We start from the raw sequence: 17039 nt of genomic DNA, 5'->3' as shown, positions 1-17039 counted from the left end.
AGTTCTGGAGGCCACGATGCATGTGAAGGACCTTGAAGGCTAAAGAAGAAAGAAAGTAAGATCAGGTTGGCTGAACGCCCGGAAAAAAAAAAAAAACGGGATATGAAGCAAGGCTGGAGAAGATGCACGATGCCACATCGCCAGCTGGCTGAGAACATGGAACTCACAGAGATAAGGAAGAGAAAGAGAAAAATGCAAGAAGTTCAGTGTGTTTGTAGCTTAGTAATTAACCAATTACATGTAGCCAAGAAGCATGTGAACAGTATTGATTAACCAATGGTATTGTAGGAAGTTGTGCATGAACAGTGAATGAGGATATATAAGCGTGGGGTTTAGATTAATAAAAGGTCTTCTGGTCAGATTCAGGAGTCCGTGTCTTCATCTCCTCATCGCCCTCCTTCTTCTCTGACCTTGGTGCCTGCAGGGATGTTATTGTCACATAGTCTCAATCCTCTCTCTCACTGGTGCAGGTTGTTTGGGGTTTTTTTTTTTCCTTCTCAATGTGCTAGCACAGAGATTTTACCATAGTTGCTGATTAGCTCAGCCTCGGCCAGCAGGTAGTCCATCTTGGAGCCGTCTGGCATTGGCTCTGTTGGACATGGGGGAAGCTTCTGGCATCTTCTCACAGAAGCCACCTCTGTACCCCCCACCCCCACACACTACCAAAACCTTGCCATGAAAATCCACCACAGCTTTTCTCTCACCCTGCCAGGTAAAGGGAGTGGAGGTTCAACTGAAAGTGTTTTGGCAACAGAAGCAAGGAAAATGATAGGAATTTCACAGGCAATGTCAGCCTTGGGGTACAACAGTGCAGTTAGGCTGTCATCCTCCTGAAAAGGAACTGATGCAAATAAAGAACAACTAAAAACAAACTAAAGCAAACAAATATCTTTGAAAATATATTCTGAAAAGTGATTGTATGTGCTCTCCTTCCATAGCCGTTTCATCACTGAGATGTTTTCCTCCTTACATGAATAGGATAAAATAAACCCATTCTTCCATGGTTAAACATTGTCTAATAATATAATTTACTCTCAGCAATCTGATTAATAGACTATACGCTACTTCTCAAACAGCATTAGACATACTGGATTGTGGTTGGAGTATCCCACATCTAGACTACTCTGAGGGCATACAAGACTGTGCTATAACCCTTCCCCTGCAATCCTTGCTGTCAGCTCCCTACCACCTCTCAACCTGGTGGTTAGCTGTCTAAAAAACTCAAGGCCCACCTCTGACAAAGCACAGCTTCATCACCTTGACTCAGACTGCTTTACACTTCTGAGCTGTATGTATACAATCGTAGAATCAGCCGGGGGGGGGGGGCGGGGTCAGCCGTGGGGGGGGGAAGGGGAGGATTCTATAATCATGGAGGTTGGAAAAGACTTTTGAGATCATACAGTCCAACTGTTAGCCCAGCACTGCCAATTCCACCGCTAAACCATGTCCCTAAGCACCACATGTACATGTTTTTTAAACACCTCCAGGGATGGTGACTCAACCACTTCCCTGGGAACTTCCTGTTCCAATGCTTGACTACCCTTTCAGTGAATAAATTCTTCCTAATATCCAATATAAACCTCCCCTGGCACAACTTGAAGACATTTCTTCTTGCCCTGTCGCTTCTTACTTGGGAGACCGACCCCCACGTGCCTACAACCCCCTCTCAGGCAGCTGTAGGCAGCAATGAGCCCCCCCAGTCTCCTTTTCTCCAGGCTGAACACCCCGGTTCCCTCAGCCGCCCCTGACAAGACTTGTGCTCCAGACCCCCCACCAGCCTCGCTGCCCGTCCCTGGACACGCTCCAGCACCTCCCTGTCCCTCTTGCAGCGAGGGGCCCAAACCTGAACTCGGTACCTGAGGTGCGGCCTCACCAGTGCCGAGCGCAGGGGGACGGTCACTGCCCTTGCCCCGCTGGCCACACCGTTTCAGCCACCAGCCAGGACGCTGCCGGCCTTCCTGGCCACCTGGGCACCCTGCTGGCTCCTGCCCAGCCGGCTGCCAGCCAGCACCCCCAGGCCCTTTCCCCCCAGGCCCTGCCCAGCCGCTCTCCCCCAGCCTGGAGCGCTGCGGGGGGTTGCTGTGACCCAAGGGCAGGGCCCGGCACTGAGCCTGGTGGAACCTCGTACAGTGGCCTCGGCCCATCGGCCCAGCCTGCCCAGACCCTCTGCAGAGCCTCCTGCCCTCAGGCCGACCAACACTCCCGCCCAGCTGGGGGCCATCTGCATCTCTACCTCCTCTCTGTAGCTTTTCTTAAAAGGAAACAGAAGTGACTCTCTGCTGAGTAGTTTACAAATGTGCTGAGAAGAAATACCTACTCAGTAGCCAGAATCAAGAGAACAGATAGTAGTCAGAAAAAATCAGCAGAAAAGTCAGCTATTTTTAAATCTTACAAGGAAGTTAATTCATTCTCTATGACAGGATCCTCTATTTCAGCAAATCTGATTTTCAATCAGCAGCTTGTTTCATGGAATTTCTAACATCTTCAGCTATTTTTGCTTATTACACGCATCAGGAGGAGTCATAAGGAGCCATGGTACGTAATACAAACCTTAGGAACATCAAATCCATTATGCTGGTAGGTAAAAACCAACTGTAAATCATTAAGATCAACATAATTTTTCTCATGATTTACATGGGATTATTAATGTTTAAGATGTCCTGAAATCCTTTTTTGTCAGAATTAACAATTTACAGGATCCACCAGGCACTATCTAAAATATTCAGAAATACCACTACATAAAATGATGACTGAAGTTCTGATTCAGCAAGACAAAAAATAATGCATTTTTTGCAATGTGCTGCCCTACATCTACCATGTAGATCTTTTTCAGTTACCATGTAAGTACAAAGCGAATTTCAATTGCCCACACCATATTTTCTGCTCAGTGTCTTCTTCCCAAATGACTTTCAAAGACATATTACCTTTTCTGCTACATTTCTATCGCCATCATAGAATTATAGAATTGTTCAGGTTGGAAAAGACCTTTGAGGTCATCAAGTCTAACCGTTAACCCAGCACTGCCAAGTCCAGCACTAAACCATGTCCCTAAGCACACATCTACATGTCTTTTACCCAGTGAAGAGTACACCCATCCCCGATGTGACAGCCAGTTTCTCCAGGAGAATGTTGTGGGAAACTGTCAAAGGATTTACTAAAGTCTAGGTAGACAACATCCACAGCCATTCCTTCATCCCCTAAGCAGGTCACCTTGTCACAGAAGGAGATCAGGTTAGTCAAGCACGACCTGACTTCCATAAACACATGCTGGCTGGGCTAATCACCTGGTTATCCTGTACGTGCTGCATGATGGCACTCTGGATGATCTGCTCCATGACCTTCCTCAGCACCAAGGTCAGGCTGACAGGCCTGTAGTTTCCCAGATTCTCCTTCCTGCCCTTCTTGTAGATGGGTGTCACATTTGCTAACTTCCAATCAACTGGGACATCCCCCGTTAGCCAGGACTGCTGATAAATGATGAAGAGTGGCTTGATGAGCACTTCTGCCAGTTCCTGCAGTACTCTTTGGTGGATCCCATCCAGCCCCATAGACCTGTGTGTGCCTAAGTGGTGTAGCAGGTCAGTGACCATTTCCCCTTGGATTATGGGGGCTTCATTCTGCTCCCTGTCCCTGTCTTCCAGCTCAGGGGGCTGGGTACCCAGAAAACAACTGGTCTTGCTGTTAAAGACTGAGGCAAAGAGGGCATCAAGTTCCTCAATCTTCTCCTCATCCTTTGTCACTGTTTCCCCCTACATCCAATAAAGGATGGAGATTCTCCTTAGCCCTCATTATTTTGCTAATGTATTTATAGAAATATTTTTTATTAACTTTTAGGGCAGTAAACAGATTAAGTTCTAGTTGGGCTTTGATCCTTCCAAGTTTCTCCCTGCATAACCTCACAACATCCTTGTAGTTCTCCTGAGTTGCCTGCCCCTTCTTTCAAAGGTCATAAACTCTTGTTTTTCCTGAGTTCCAGCCAAAACTCTCTGTTCAGCCACGTCACTCTTCTTCCCCACTGGCTCATCTTTTGGCACACAGGGACAGCCTGCTCCTGTGCCTGTTAGATTTCCTTTTTGAAGTATGTCCAACCTTCCTGGACTCCTTTGCCCTTCAGGACTGCCTCCCAAGAGACTCTGTCAACCATCTTCCTAAACAAACCAAAGTCTGCCCTCCAGAAGTCTAAGATAGCAGTCCTGCTGACCCCCTCTCTTTACTTTTCCAAGAATCAAAAACTATCATCTCATGATCACTGTGCCCAAGATGGCCTCCCAACTATCACATCACTCACAAGTCCTCTGTGTTCACAAACAACAGGTCCAGTGAGGTGCCTTCCCTAGCTGTCTCACTCACCAGCTGTGTCAGGAAGCTATCTTCCATGCACTCCAGGATCCTCCTAGATTGTTTCCACTGCTATACTATTTCCAGCAAACATCTGGTAAGTTGAAATCCCCCATGAGAACAAGGGCTAGTGACTGTGAGACTTATCCCAGATTTTTACAGAATATTTCATCTGCCTTTTCATCCCAGTTGAGTGGTCTATAACAGACTTCCACCATAACATCCCCTTGTTGGCCTTCTCCCTGATCCTTACACATAAACACTCAACCCTATCATCACCATCATCAGGATCCAGACAATCAAAACAGTCCCTACCATACAGAGCTACCTCACCACCTCTAATTCCTTGTATATCCCTTCTGAAGATTTTATAGTCATCCATCGCAGCACTCCAGTTGTGCAAGCCATCCCACTGTGTTTCCCATGATGGCAACTATGTCATAGTTTTCCCACTGCGCAATGGCTTCCAGCTCCTCCTGTTTGTTGCCCATGCTGCATGCATTGCTGTAGATGCATTTCAGTTGGGCTACTGATCCTGCCGCATTTTTGGGGACAGAAGCCCTAATTGTTACATGATCATTCTCAAGCACTTCCGTGGTTTCTAACACATCAATTACCATTGCATCTTTGCTGCCACATGGATCTCCATCCCATACCTCCGCTGAGATGGCAGACCAAAGGACCTCACTGGCACATCACCCCTCAAATACTGGTGTGCTGTCCCCAGGCTTATCTCTAGTGAGCCTGGTCTGATCCTTTTCCCTCTTCAAGTCTAGTTTAAAGCTCCTTCAATGAGCTGTCTAACTCCTGTGCAAAGATCCTTTTCCTTCTTTGAGACAGGTGAATGCTGCCTGTTGCCAGCAGGCAGGCCTGGTGTCGTGTAAACTGACCCATGAACAAAAAAACCAAAATTCAACAGGTGACACCAATCTCAGAGTCAGGTATTGATCTACTGGCTCTTTCTGTTTCTCCCCTCATCTTTTCCTGCAACTGGCAATATAGAGGAGAACGCTACTTGTGCTTCTGATAGCTTAACTAGTTGTCCCAAGGCCCTGAAGTTTCTCTTGACTGCCCTTGGACTTCCTGTTGCAATTTCATCACTGTCTACCTGAAAAATCAATAATGGATAATCATGTGAGAGCTATACCAGGGTAGGAAGCCTTCTCTTTAGATCTTTAACTCAGGCCCCAGGGAGGCAGCAGGCTTCCCTAAGAGGTGGGTCTGGTCTACATATTGGGCCTTCCATTCCCTTCAGAAGGGAGTCTCCTGTGACAATGACCCATCTGTCTATTTTTACAGAAGCAGGTTTGACACAGGGCATAGGCTGACTTAGCCTCAGTAACACCTCCAAGCTAGATGAACCATTGTCCTCGTTATTGTCTGGTTCCAATTGCAGCACTTCACGCCTGTTATGCATGGGCACATGGGAAGGTGGCTAAGGCAGACACCTCAGTATCAATGTTACTTATTAAAAGCTCTCACATAGCTCAAAAATTTCATTCTTAGCCCTCATATGTTAGAGGAACAGCCAAAAACCAAGATGAGTATTAGCTTGGTTTTGTTTTTTAAAATCTAACTATACTTATACCAGCTGAATATTTCTGAATGCTTCTGCTTTTTCTTGGTAGTACTGCAGCAGATTCATTCAGCTGGTAACACTCCTGTGTCCACTTTTCACTATCACCTCCAACCTTAGCCACTGGCACAACAGTGCAAATGCTCACAGTCTTCTCATAACTTTTCATCATCAACTAGAATAACTAATCCTACTGTATGGTGAAAAGCAGGAGTATTCTTGTAGGATATGAAGACACCCCTTTGTGTCCTGTCTGGCTTTTGTGCTTTGCCAAGGGAAGTTAATGTGTGACTCTTACACATGTTAGGGCCAGAGAAACATGGAACATCTGTAATCAAAGTTTTGGGTAGTTGAGGTTCAAAAATAAACAGCTATGATGAGTGTAAACACAAGGCTGTATTCAAACTATAGCCTTTTCTGTGAAATCATCAGTCAGTTAGTCAGTGATGAGGAAAATGTCAGAGCACAGATATTGAATCACAAACATAAAGTATTCAAGGCGAATGGCTGCAATGTTTACATGAGTCATCTGTACAACATTTTGAAGCAGTGTGCAATAGGAAAGAGAAAAATGCAGAACAGAGAAAGATTCTTGATGACAGGTTTTGCAGAACTTGGACTGAATGCTACTGAAGTTACTGATGGGAACATTAATTAGAGATATTGCACATCAACAAAAGACAAAGTGTTACTGGGTAGGCCTCTTATTGACAGATAAACAGAAGGATTTGTGTATTAAAAATAAAACCACCTTAAAAGACAGTAAGTGTAAAGGGATAACTATAAAATATTGATTAAATAGATCTGACAAATGGGTTTCCCAGCACCATGCAGTAATGGCTACTCTCTGTGGAGAGATGTTTATTTGAGTACCTAAATACTGCAGGAACATATAAGCCATTTTGGTAAATTTAATGAGCTTGGAAAGAATAAGAAAGTGTAATCCAAGTTGCTCAAGTTTCTACATGATGAAAAGTCTGTACAGCTGTATACATCCTTAGGCTTAAAAATAAGATTCTACATAAATAGGACAATGAAAATTTGTTTGGATGTACATAAATTCTGTAGACCGGAGGCTTCATTGCCTTCGAATGTACATCAAAATTAATAATGGTATTTCAAGATGGAGATCAGACCGATCATAGAGGTTTCATTTGCCTTTCAACAATAAAAGAAACAGGACTCTATCTTCCTTGCCATAGAGATACTGGAAACTGTGCTCACACTGTTTATTTTCAGCCTGATGTAGTCTTTCCTGCCTCCTGCTTTGTAAATCATTTCTACTTATGGGATAATATTTTGCATACAAGATAAAGTCATATGTGCATATCAGTTTTTACTTAATGCTTTTCATGAACAGCCTCTAAGTAACTCTATAAGAGGTATTATACCCACTTACAGAGGGAAGACGGAGGCACACAGGTAAGTTAACTTTCCCATGGGGCCTCAGCCCACTGATTCTATATCTAAGAACACAAACCAGACATCCCAAAGTTCACTTTGGGGGTTTATCAACTCTTTGTCACAACACTGAAAATTATGACCAAAATATAGAAATCATAAGCTCAAATTATCACAGAAAAAAGCCATGTTCCCAACACTGGAGAGGGGTTTAATATTATTTTACTTTTTATGGACAACTTTGGAAAGTTAGGCTTATGTTATTGGCTATGTCTCTAAGCTTTCCTCTGTCAGCATAGTAGACACAAATAATATTATTTTTTCAGATGAAAGTGCATATGCTAGTGCCAACCTTACTTTAGTTACCAGGACAACAAGCACACACACATGCACAAAATGCACAAGCCAGATAAAATCAACTCCTTTTATGCATGAGTTGTGACTATCAGCATTGGCAAAGATTCTAAAAAACAGATGACTGGTGCTAGGCTATTAAAGAGGCAGCATTAATTTTACTTTTTCTTCTGTTGCACATACTACATTTCACTTAAGTCCTTTTGACTTCACTCCCAAGCAGAAAATTGTTCTACCTTAAGTATGGAAGTTATTATCATTCCTTCCTTCAGATTCAGGCATCCAAATAAATGAAGTTTCAACAGTGCTTAGCATCAAGCAGCTTTTAGGCTCCAAGGCTAGTGGGACCACTCAGGATTAAAGGTGGTAACAGTCTGGAATAATGTAGGCAAAATATCACGCAATTTTTATGTGAAGCAATTTGACAGTGAAGCAATGATATTGAGCCTTACACTGTACCTAATCAAGGCTAAGTTATAGCATCATAGCAAGCCTTTATTAAACTCATCTTTGGAAAACAATCCTCACAGAAGTTGACTCACTCTATCAGTAACACTTTAGTCACAGCAGTTGCAGCTCTGCTGTAAACAACTTGCTAATTGTATTTCTGTCTTTATGGTGGAAGACGTGCTAATGGATTTGAGCATGTCATTATAACAGAAAAGTTCCTCACAAGAAACAAAAGCTCACAAATAAGTTAAGGTCTCCAGATATATTGTAGTTGCCCCACATACACACCCACAGCCACTCTGCTCCCTTCTGAGATCTTGCATGGGAAATGAGGAGCATCCATTTTCAGTACAAACATGCAGTAGTGAAATGTTCCATCCCTGCAAGACCAAGTGCTTGCATAATAAAAACAGTGCTGTAATTTGACAGCTTAGCACACCAAAAATCATACATTCATTATGTTTTCTACAAGCATCTGTGTAAATCAGTGGTCTATAACCACTGATTCATTGTATATGCTGGGTTGGGTATAACTTAAAACACATGACAAGACTTACAATGTTTAAACGAGGCATCAATGTATAAAGTTACAGCTACATCTTCCAAGCATAGCTGGGACTAAAAAATTGCCTAAATTCACAATATTTCATATATTATTTATATACATTTCATTTTAAAAGTAATGTGCTGTCTATGGGAGCATAGTGAGCATTTCATTGTATAAATAAAGTAATCCTTAAATGTTCTTCATAAAATGTATCAAATCTTTGAAGTGCTTGCAGTAAATTCTGTATGTATAAACTTACCTGATTTATTTTGAAACTGGTATCAGATAAGTTACATGTCTATATGATTTATCTACCATGAAACTAATAAAGCTAGTAATAAGATACTGTGTTAATCAGAATTGAGAGTTCATCCTCATATAGCTCTGTTTCCAGAGAACCATATTAAACTGGAACACCATTGTACCAAGAATGTTATGAAACATTGCTGCCATCTATACAAACGAGTAGTGAAGAAATTTGGTGACTGTTTCCCTTTCATTTTGCAATAATATTTCTGGCAGCAGCTTTAGGAACCTTACCACTCGGATAATTATGTGCTTCACAGCACCTTCCTTTTATTTTTTCCTTTCTGTGGATATTTTCTCAAAGAAATACCTTTTTCCTCTGCCATGGCTCTACCAAAAGTGGATTTTGTTGAAATTAATAAAATAAGGCTTTTTTTAACACTATGCAAAACATCCAGGAAGAATGTTGTAACTAGTATTCAGAACAAATCTGCTTAAGTGTAAGAAAACCATTTCTAGGAAGACTCATTTCCACTACCTCACCATGTAACTTCCTGAATATATCATAGATCCACTATATGCTGTAAGTTTACATTTGTTTCAGGTATAAATTAATTCTCCCCATAAAACATATTAATTCTTCTGCCCAACCACCCTTTGAACAACCTAACATTCAATTTAAAAAGTCAAAATAAAGAAACAATTCATAGAGTGCTGGACTACAGTCAGTTTTTTCTAGGTCAGCAGAAATCTGTCTTAGTTGATACAGATATTTCCTTCCTATGGTGAACATATTTAAAGCTTAGTTTTTTCTTATAAATGCTAATTACTTGAGCCTTCAGAGCTACCAAAGAGAAATTACTAGAGGGAAACTGCAGAGAGGAACTCCTAGGGCCAAGTTAAAAGAAAGCATTTTCTTACAGTCTAAGGGTGAAAGAAGCACATGTGGTGCCCCTTTTTGTATACGGACCCTTGTAAGGGCTTCTTATGCCTGAAAGTACGGCTCTGTTTATTAAACTTCTCTTTAAATTCCTGTGCAAGTTCTTTCATCTGCTTTTTCACAATATAGTTCATTTCCATTTCCATGGCAATCATATTTTTGAGAACTTAACATGTATTCTGCTGTTTAAATTAGTATACATGAAGTGTAATTCAGAGCAATGCCACCATAGGACTTAAGTTTAGACATGCACACCTACTCAAACAGACAGTAAACAATCATTTGAACCATGGCTAGACAAGAAAAAACTATGAAAGCTGGGCGCATGACACAACAGACTGTGGCACAGAGATCCCCAGTGTAGCACATGCCCAAAGTGGATATGTATAGCCACACATCCAAAAAGCAGTACAGAGCTGCTGGAGCTGTGCTCAGCCTGAGTTAATAAGCCCTCCCACTCAGAGGCAAATCAAAGCTAGTGTAGTTTACACCAGCTAGACTATGTGGTATTTATGCCTGATCAGTAGTCTCACTCCCCTGACACAGACTTAATGGGACATACTTCAGTTAAGCCATCACTGTAGATTATTTTCACAAGGCCAGCATTTCTGAGTCTTCCTGTAAATGGGAATCTGCACTAAGCATAGGAGAGCGATTTTACTAAAAGGTTTGGAAGCCCTGACATGTGCTACCAGCTCTGCTACTGGCTTCCTAGGTGACATTACATAAATCGCTTAATCGCTATTTCCTTCATTTGGAAAATAAGAAAATAATATTAGTTTTCTGGGGGCAGCATACAATAAATTGAACTGTGAAACATATCCATTGAGTATAAGGTGTTACGGACATGAACAGTTAGTAGATACTTCTTTGAAGCAAGATATTGATAGGAAAAGGGAATTATGAAATTAATCACACAGGTTTTATTCAAGCAAATGATCCTTTAAGCTTCATATTCAACAAAGCCTGAAGCTGATAAAAACTTCCCCAAATTTCAGGGTAATTTACTAAGCAATGGTAAAATATGCAGAATACAGTTCAGCATGAGATACAACCTGTAAATAACTATGGTTATGAAACGACCTTGCCTTTGATTTGCTCATTTGAATGTCAATCCTTTTCACTCATTAATATTTTGTTCAGTTTTACTGTAATCTTCTGAAACACAATAGTTGAGAGATAAACAAGGGAAACAGTATTTGATATAAACTGTCACGTGCCAAAAAAAGTACACTTCAAAATAAAGGAATAATAAATTAGACAAAGCAGAGCGGTTTTATTGTATATTCATCCTTTGAGGCAATATAAGTGCTATGCATTTGTTTGACAAATATGTATTGTATTTAAAGTCATAAAAACAATTACAATGACATTTCCCTCCATCAGTATTGCACAGCTTACCATGCCATCCATGACTAAACATTTTAAACTAATTTCTGCAAACAAAACATCTTCTGTGATCAAGGACAAAAATCAGTTCTGTTCATAAATGAAATCATTCTTAATATCAATTGCCAGTTGCCATGGTAATAACTGAGACTCAACAAATAGGTATTTTGCTTGCTTGGCGTAGACAATCTGCTTCCCAGAAAGGCACACACAAAGTTAAAAGTCTGTAGGAAGACAATACGAAGGTCAGATGGTATTACTGTATTATTATGATATTACAGTATAGTCATCCTACTGGCATTTCCACATTGCCATTAAAGTTAAATGCTAACACCATTCATTACGCTTGGCTGCCTCCTTTCCCTTTTTTTTAAGAAAATAATTGGGAAGTTGTATTACAGTGAAAAACTCCTTCTATGGTAGTTAGAGAAAAATATTTTGAAAGTGTGATTTTCCTTGCAGTATTAGGTTAGCCATTGTCATTGTTAATTTTTTTTATTGCATTCATTCCAATTTTATATTTAAATTGTGAAACTAAAAAATGCATCCATGGTGATTCAAATACAATCATTCAAAAGTGTCAGAAGTTCTGCTGAAAAACTTTTATACAGCTTTAATAGTGTTTTTTTTAGTGAAAGGTTTTTCTTGGCTGGAAATGTACAGTTATTTCTCATTTAGCTACCAAGCTTTGGGAATGTAAATGCTGAGTCCTTCATTAACACAGGTGTTAAAAATATCACATGCGTACAGATGTTTGCTTTAATACTTTCTCAAGGTTCAGGAAAACAGTTATAGGAATTTTAGAAACACATGTAAACTTGTCAGCAGGTGTAAGGACCAAAGAGTGAGAAATCTTCCTTAAAATTATTTCACATCAATTGCTTGCATACCTGAATACAAACTTGTAGAAACAGTTTTTACACCCTTAAAACACACAAATTGCCCACAAACACTAGCAGTGTACCATCAAACAAGAATGAATTTGTAGGATAACACAGCATGAAATCAGGAAAACATATCTAAGCAATTCATCTCAATAATATATAAACATGATATAATCCTCCACAGCAAGAAGCCAAGACTTGTTGAGAAGAGCATGCCTCAAGCAGTTCCTCAGACCAAGTGATCAGAACCCTAGGAAACCAGGGGCACATATCTGCCATAGTGTTAAACATAAACTAAACAGGTTAAACATGAAAGAGCTATTAAAAAAGCTGTAAATGAATGCAATTACAGAGTCAGAAAGAGTCTACAGTGCAACATAAAAATCACAAAAGAAATTTCTACATCCTTACCATTAAAACCAAAATCTCTATCCAGAAAACAGTCCAAAATCACAAATACAGTGAAAACTGTATATATTCATGTTCACCCTCCCTTGCCTAACAGTAGATTAACTGAAGCTTGCACGTTTGAGAGGAGTAGATAGAAAGAAGACATTGGAGCGTTTGAATGTGGGCTTTTTGGGGGAGGCAGTACAACTAGAGGGGGACATCATTCACCAGAACTGCAACCTACGGCACATAGACTGCCAGAACCTGCCAATCCTTTCATCACACTCAAAAAGTCTTTAACTGCTTCTCCTAGAAACAAATTATTTTGTGTGTGTGTGAAATTTCTTTACATTATTCTTTATCTTAAACCAGAGATCTGTGCCTTTGATACACTGAAAGATTGCTCTTTACCAGACAAACCATGCTTGTCCCAAGAGAAGTCACTCAGGTCCTCTCTGGATTTACAGGTCATAAAAATCTGGGGTCTCTTTTCAACTCCTTAACCTTCCTTCAGCTCCTTTCCCTTCCCAGCCTCACATGGCTTGCCCTGTAATACCACACAAGACCTTTGTTGACAAAAATGTCTGTTAAAAATAAAAAAAACATTGAACTTTCCAAAGTCCAACTTGTGAATTACTCAATAAACTTCAGATCCCAAATCTACAAAAAGGCTTAGCTACCTGGTTATCACTTTAAGTAGCTAAGTTTGTGTGACACTGACATCTCAGATACTCATGGCTCTGCTTAGCTCCCAGATAGAGGCAAACATCCTTACCACGCCCCAGCTTCAAAATGGAACAAAAATTGAGCATGTTTTGCTCCTTCAGCCCTTATGTCTAGTTTAAATGGGTAACCACCCAGTATGGATCGTCAGGGGACCAGGATGACAAGGGGTGCTAGACAGCACATCTGCCCCAGAAAATAAATATTGCCTAATAAGCTGCTTGGGCAACCCCTAAATCCTTCCAAATAAATCTTCCCTGTAGCACATCATCTGAGATTCAAAGAAGAGCTGAACATGCCTGTTGGCCTCATCTTTGCATTGTCACAGCAGGGTGGGAAGAAGGAAAAGGGAAGAGGAAAGAGAGAAGATCCACTGGCACCTCTACTTTTAGCAGCTCCCTCTGGGGCACCAAAACATTGAATGGTGGCTGCAATGGGGTTGGCTCTACCCCCAGTCCGGGACACTTGCAGCCCACCTCACAGTTTGTGGTGGCATGAAATGATGTCACAAAATGTGCAGTGTGGGGCTTTATGGTTTGTATTGTGGAAAAAGACTAATTTTTTGTGGGAAACAGTAAGAACTTCAAGAAATTAAAGAAAGGTGTTCTGCATCTCCTCTAGCTTTAATGCACCTCCGATAGTGGTGAAGATGGTAATTGGAGGATTAGAGCTTTGTCACAAATGGGTCAGCATCTCGTTTTGGGCAGCCAGTATGCACACATTTTAACAAATACCTATTAGCTGTTGCCCAAGTAGAACCCTGGGCAACTACTACATCACTACAAAGATTATACTACTTAGGAGTACTTTAAAGCATAAGACTCTGAACTAGAGCAATTCCAGAAAGGCAAAAGCATCAGTGCAAGCCTAGCATAATTCCTTGGTATCCACATCAGTGATGCCCAGGACTGAGAAGCGCTCTGTAGGCCAAAGACTTTTTTCACTTTCTTTTACTGGTGAACAACCAGAGACCACAATTCTAAGCTATACTGACACAATGGTGAAAACGGAATTTTACACTTACTAAGTAATAATGCTTCTGCTGTTTCTAGAAAGCTACATCCACTACACCTCTCATTACCCACTGCCTCATTCAAACCCTATTCTCTTCTTTAAAAGCCTCCATCACTTCATGTGGTCAGCTTTCTGTCACTAACTGTACCCCAAATGGCAGCTGGTGGTCAACTTTCCAAGGCACAGATTACTAGCCACACAGTTCTCACAGTATTTGGTACTGCCTCCTGCATATACCTATCATGCTCAGAGCTTTTCTCATAAAGAGGGCAGAACTTGGCCCTGGAAACCCTAAGGGGAATTGGCAGGTAGATAAGTGCCCATATTTCTTTTGTAATATAGACTTGGGAGTTATGAAAGTGAAACTTGACTCATAGATCCTACATTGATTCATTGTGTTATGGTAATTACCACCAAATACTTCATTTAATCATAGTAAGTAAGATTCTATGCATGACTGCAAGCTTCTACAGTGACTATAATTCCTATTGCTACATTTTTCAAACCTCCAGAACTGTTACTATTACATTAGAGCTAGAGATTACCTCTCCACCACTTCTTGACCTCTTTTGTGTGCTCACACATTTTCTACTGTGGTAAGAGCAAGCAACTCCACCAGCTCTGGTTATACTCAAAATTTCTTTCTACCACATAAACTGCATGCTCAGCAGCACTGAATAAAAAGTCCCATGCCTTTAACATATTACTGCTTGCCACTGCACTAATATTGGACAAAAACAGCAGCACAAATGTTTTTGTCAGTGTCAACATTTAGATTATCTGAAGAGACTCCAGAGCAAAACCTGAAGCTTATTATATCAATAATGTGAATTTTGTTTTTAATTTATATGTAATTGATATGCTAATTTGCAGGGAAAACAAATAGAATAATTTCACATTAAATCATCTTCTCACTTGAATTAAACCATTCTTTTTCAGAAGTATATGGATCTCTAATTAGAAATTAATTATGTTTCATTATTTTTACTCAAGGTTTCCATTAGAACAACATGGAAATGATCGGTCGCAATGTCTCAGCCTAAGCACATCAATGAGCAGGACAGGGGAAGTTTGAGGAAGAACCTTTAGCACAGATGAGAATTTCCATTGTCTGGGAGGACCTGAAGAAGAGGAACCAACCCCTTCTTGCTCCTACAGAAAAGAATTAAGTCTCTCCAAAAAGGAAGAACAGGTAGCAAAGTAACTGAAGAGAGAATTAAGAAGGAACAGAAACAGAAAACTTTAGCAAGAAAAAGAGGAAGGAAAGCAACCAGGTGCCCAGAACAGTAATAAAAATCTCACCCTATAACTGGGTGAGAATTGCAAAGACTATTTAAATAGAGAAAGAAACAGAAGAAAAGCCTTTAATCGGTCCAGTCCACTGTGATCAGGAGGACCAATTATTTCTTTTAACTTCCCCTTGCAATAGCTTTTATTTTCTTGAACTGTTAAGGTGTCTTTCATTTTTCTTTAGTCTAAACAAACCAAGTGTTTCCTGTCTTTCTATATAAGCAACTATTTCTGCTCTCTTCTGCAGTGTGTCAAAATAGTACATTTTTTTTAAAAATGTGAGATTGCCAAAATCACTTGCAACACAACTTCTTTGTTTTTTCTTCAAAAGACAGGATAAGCTCCTCCCCTAGAAATGATTCACACTTCTGACCTACTGAGTCTTGAAGAAAATGTAAAGGTGAGATTAGTTTCAACGTGTTCACTCCGGTATGCAAACACTGGATTTGTTTTGCTGAGCATTACAAGGGCAAATATATTTTGCATTTCCTTGTTGTAAGCCCTGCCTCTTGCCTTGGAGGGGAGATGGCAGGAAAGGACAGCCAAAGGACATTCACAGGGAGAAGGAGGTTGAAACCTCCTCTTCTGTTGAATAATTTCTCTCCCATTTTCTCTAGACTGTCACAGCTTTTCTCAGAAAGATTCATTAAAACGAGAATCTAGTTCAGTAATCAGTTAAGTGCTTTCCTCACATTATATGCCAGGTATTAGTATTTCATAGAAGAACAACGTTTGTCTCCTTATTTAAACCCTATGGTTCCTGACTGCTGAAGGGTTTGACGCAAGCAGACTAAAACATTATTGTAATCCTGTAAATTTAATCCATTTTGTGTTGTACTGAATATTAACTGTATTACATTTTAATTACAGCAAGGAAATGCATGCAAAATTAAAGTCTGAAAAAAGAGGCTTAAAATACTCTCATATTCTTATCACTGCTTTAAAATATGTATTGTCAGGAGACTGGATCCTACTTTAGATACCACCTTCTGCACCTTGCATGTGCCATCTTCCAACCAGCCAGACCAGATTCTTTACAGATTTTTGTTTAGCTGTACAGTGGGGCTATATTCCACAGCGAGCTTCAAAGAGCATTTGAGACACAGATTAAAGTGCTTGGTACAATTACAATAAAGAAAAATATTGACCACAGGGCTAAAGAAAAAAGAGAAAGCAAAGACACACCACTATGAAGCCCGTGTTTCACATGTATATGCTTCTCTGTGAAAGTCTTCCAACTATTTCTAATGCAACATATGTAGCCCTTATGCATAACACAGACTGACATGGAAAAGCTTGTACTCAAATCAATACTGCTGAGTTCATACAAGCCCTGAGATAGTTTTTAATGATTAGAAGAGTGGCTAAGATTTTAAGGCTACAAAATAAAGTACTTTTTTTTTATTCTTTCCAAAGTCATCTTAAATTGTAAGAAAAAAAATCCAGCTTTTAATAAGTCCTACAAAGCATGTGATGGGTACATTAAGAAAACCAAGA

The sequence above is a fragment of the Falco rusticolus genome, chromosome 1, assembly GCF_015220075.1.
Source record: "Falco rusticolus isolate bFalRus1 chromosome 1, bFalRus1.pri, whole genome shotgun sequence".
Taxonomy (NCBI): Eukaryota; Metazoa; Chordata; class Aves; order Falconiformes; family Falconidae; genus Falco; species Falco rusticolus.
The sequence above is the reverse complement of the archived record's forward strand: the minus strand, read 5'-3'. Positions refer to the sequence as shown.